Raw genomic sequence first — 3,899 nt, 5'->3', positions numbered from 1 at the left:
ATGTCGATTTACCAGAATAATACTATTAGGTTTTATCTCCTGGTTCATGGTCCAAGTAGTCTTCTCTCTTTGCATCTTGGACAGTGTTACTAATGGATTTTATCTTGTGGAGCAGGACATAAAAGAAAACTGAACTAGTTACTCCCATACCATTCATGCTACTGTGGCTTCTACTGCACCAGCAGGCATGTATCACAGGCGGGTTGCCATTGTAACTTGCAGGATTCATAGCAGGATACTTTTGATTACCTTTCATTGCCGGTGATGTGTAAAGTGCCTTTCAGCACTATGAATCCCACACTCTAGCTCTAAAAAATTTGATTTAGTAAGAGACATAAAATATTCATAAGCAGGAAGACAGAGACCAGTGGATAACTCTCCCAAAAGTAAAATAAATGAAACAACGTGATAAAATTCTAGGGAACTAGAGATCCAGATTTCTAAGGAGCACTGCAAAGAGTGTGTCACTGTCTTCCTACACTGATGCATGCTTATACCTCAAATGTGCCTTTCAAGTATTTTCACTTTCCTTATTATTTGTAGGTATCTGCTAATTTTAGTAATGTTTCAAAGTTATCCGCCAACAATGCAAATATTCAAAATAATCAAAATTACAGTCCCTTTTTATGCAATAAATTTATGATTCTTGAAACATCTTTTCAACATGCATCTTATTTTATATGATTCTCTTTTTCAGTTATTTCCTTATGCTGATGCTCTAGCATTTCCCCAACAATTTATGAAGTTCCTACAGCAGATGTACTTTCTAACTTCCATCATTTCTTTTTCTTTTTTTTCCTTTCCTTTTATTTCTGATGAAGTTGAGAATCAAATGAAAAGTGTTGCTTGTGTAAGATTCATAAAATATAGGAAGCCACATAACCCACTTACTTCAACATTGTGTTGAATTATGGAGAGCATAGATTTCCAATGAATCAATTTACATTCTTCTACTTACTGACTGCCTGTTGACCCAACATCATTTTTGAAAACACTGCCTTTTTTTCCACTGGATGGTTGTAGCTCCTCTGTGACCATAGGTGTGTGGGTTCATTTCTGGGTCTTCAATTCTATTCCACTGATCTACCTGCCTGTCTGTGTACAAATACCATACAGTTTTCATCACTATTGCTCTGTAATACTGCTTGAGGCCAAGGATGGTGATTCCCCCAGAAGTTCTTTAATTGTTGAGGATAGTTTTCACTATCCTGGGTTTTTTGTCATTCCAAATGAATTTGAAAATTGCTCTTTCTAACTCTATGAAGGCTTGAGGAGGAGTTTTGATGGGGATTACATTGAATCTGTAGATTGATTTTGGCAAAATGGCCATTTTTACAATACTGATCCTGCCAATACCTGAGCATGGGAGGTCTTTCCATCTTCTGAGATCTTCAATTTCTTTCTTCAGAGACTTGAAGTTCTTGTCATACAGATCTTTCACATGCTTGGTGAGAGTCACGAGGAGGAGGTATTTTATGTTATTTGGGACTATTGCGAAGGGTGTCATTTCCAAGATTTCTTTCTTAGCCTGTTTATCCTTTGAGTAGAGGAAGGCTACTGATTTGTTTGAGTTAATTTTATACCCAGACACTTTGCTGAAGTTGTTTATCAGGTGTTGTAGTTCTCCGGTGGAACTTTTGGGGTCACTTAAGTATACTATCATATCATCTGCAAATAGTGATATTTTGACTTCTTCCATTCCAACTTGTATCCCTTCAACCTCCTTTTGTTGTCTGATTGCTCTGGCTAGGACTTTGAGTAATATATTGAATAAGTAGGGAGAGAGTGGGCAGCCTTGTTTAGTCTCTTATTGCTTCAAGTTTCTCTTCATTTATTCTAATGTTGGCTACTGGTTTGCTGTATATGGCTTTTACTATGTTTAGGTATGGGCCTTGAATTCCTGTTCTTTCCAGAACTTTTATCATGAAGGGGTGTTGAATTTTTTCAAATGCTTTCTCAGCATCTAATGAAATGATCATGTGGTGTTTTTTTTCCTTGAGTTTGTCTATATAGAGGATTACATTGATGGATTTCTGTATATTGAATCATTCCTGCATCCCTGGGATGAAGCCTACTTGATCAGGATGAATCATCAATTTGATGTGTTCTTGAATTCGGTTGCAAGAATTTTATTGAGTGTTTTTGCATAGATATTCATAAGGCAAATTGGTCTGACATTCTCTTTCTTTGATGGGTCTTTGTGTGATTTAAATACAAGGGTAATAGTGGCTTCATAGAAGGAATTGGGTCCCTTTTTTCCGACATATTAGTGGGGCTGCAGTGGTCCACACTACTCTCTGAGCTTTGCCATGCCTCCCAGAGATGACAAGAAGAAGGATACCAGAAAGTCAGCCAAAAAAGACAAAGACCCAGTGAATAAATCAGGTGGCAAAGCCAAGAAGAAGTGGTCCAAATGCAAATTTCGAGAAAAGTTGAACACTCTCGTCCTGTTTGACAAAGTTACTTACAACAAACTTTGTAAGGAAGTTCCCAACTATAAGCTTATTACTCCAGCTGTGGTTTGCAAGAGACTGAAGATTTGAGGTTCCTTGGCCAGGGCAGCACATCAGGAGCTATGTAGTAAAGGTCTTATCAAGCTGGTTCCAAAGCACAGAGCCCAAGTAATTTACACCAGAAACACAAAGGGTGGTGATGCCCCAGCTTCTGGTGAAGATGAATGAACAGATTCAATCAGTTGTACATTTGGGAAAATAAAATGTTATTTATTTTTTAAAAAAAGAAGTAATAAGGCAGTTCTCCCTCTGTTTCTATTTTGTGGAATAGTTTGAATAATATTAGTATGAGGTCTTCTAGGAAAGTCTGATAGAATTCTGCACTAAACCCATCTGGTCCTGGGCTCTTTTTGGTTGGGAGACTTTTAATAACTGCTTCTATTTCTTTAGGAGTTATGAGATTGTTTAGATGGTTTATCTGATCTTGATTTAACTTTGTTACCTGGTATTTGTCTTGAAAATTGTCCATTTCCTCCAGATTTTCCAGTTTTGTTGAATTTAGGCTTTTGTAGTAGGATCCTATGATTTTTTGAATTTCCTCAGCTTCTGTTGTCATGTATCCCATTTCATTTCTGATTTTGTTAATTTGGACACACTCTCTGTGCCCTTTGACTACTCTGGCTATGGGTTTATCTATCTGTTGATTTTCTCAAAGAACCAGCTCCTGGTTTTGTTGATCCTTTGTGTAGTCCTTTTTGTTTCTACTTGGTTGACTGTGTTTGAATATTTCCTGCCTTCTACACCTCTTGAGTGCATTTGATTTTTTTTTTTTTATCCTAGAGCTTTCAGGTGTGCTGTCAAGGTGCTAAAGTATGCTTGCTCCAGTTTCTTTTGCAGGCACTCAGAGCTCTGAGTTTTCCTCTTAGCACTGCTTTCATTGTGTCCCATAAGTTTGGGTATGTTGTATTTTCATTTTAACTAAATTCTAAAAAGTCTTTAATTCATTCATTTCTTGCTTGACCAAGTTATCATTGAATAGAGCATTGTAACTTCCATGTATATGTGGGCTTTCTGTAGTTTTTGCAGTTATTGAAGATGAGCCTTAGTCTGTGGTAGTCTGACAGGATGCATGGGATTATTTTAATCTTGAATCTGTTGATGGCCTATTTTGTTGAAGGTACCAGGAGGTGCTGAGAAAAATGTATACTCTTTTGTTTTAGGATAAAATGTTCTATAAATATCTGCTAAAACCATTTGGTTCATAACTTCTGTTAGTTTCTCTATGTCTCTGTTTCATTTCTGTTTCCATGATCGGTCCACTGATGAGAGTGGGGTGTTAAATCTCCTATTATTATTGTGTGAGGTGCATTGTATGCTTTAAACTTTAGTAAGGTTTCTTTTATGTATGTAGGAGCCCTAGCATTTGGAGCATAGATATTTAGAATT

General features: G+C 36.9%; 1 pseudogene; it reads left to right on the top strand.

The window, feature by feature from the left end:
- Positions 1 to 2,309: 2,309 nt before the first annotated feature.
- Positions 2,310 to 2,681, top strand: LOC103690587 (40S ribosomal protein S25 pseudogene; annotated as a pseudogene).
- The last annotated feature ends 1,218 nt before the right edge of the window (positions 2,682 to 3,899 follow it).

This window comes from Rattus norvegicus, chromosome 9 (assembly GCF_021556685.1).
Source record: "Rattus norvegicus strain SHRSP/BbbUtx chromosome 9, alternate assembly SHRSP_T2T, whole genome shotgun sequence".
Classification (NCBI taxonomy): domain Eukaryota; kingdom Metazoa; phylum Chordata; class Mammalia; order Rodentia; family Muridae; genus Rattus; species Rattus norvegicus.
Note: the sequence above shows the minus strand (reverse complement) of the source record. Positions and strands in the feature narration are given on the sequence as shown.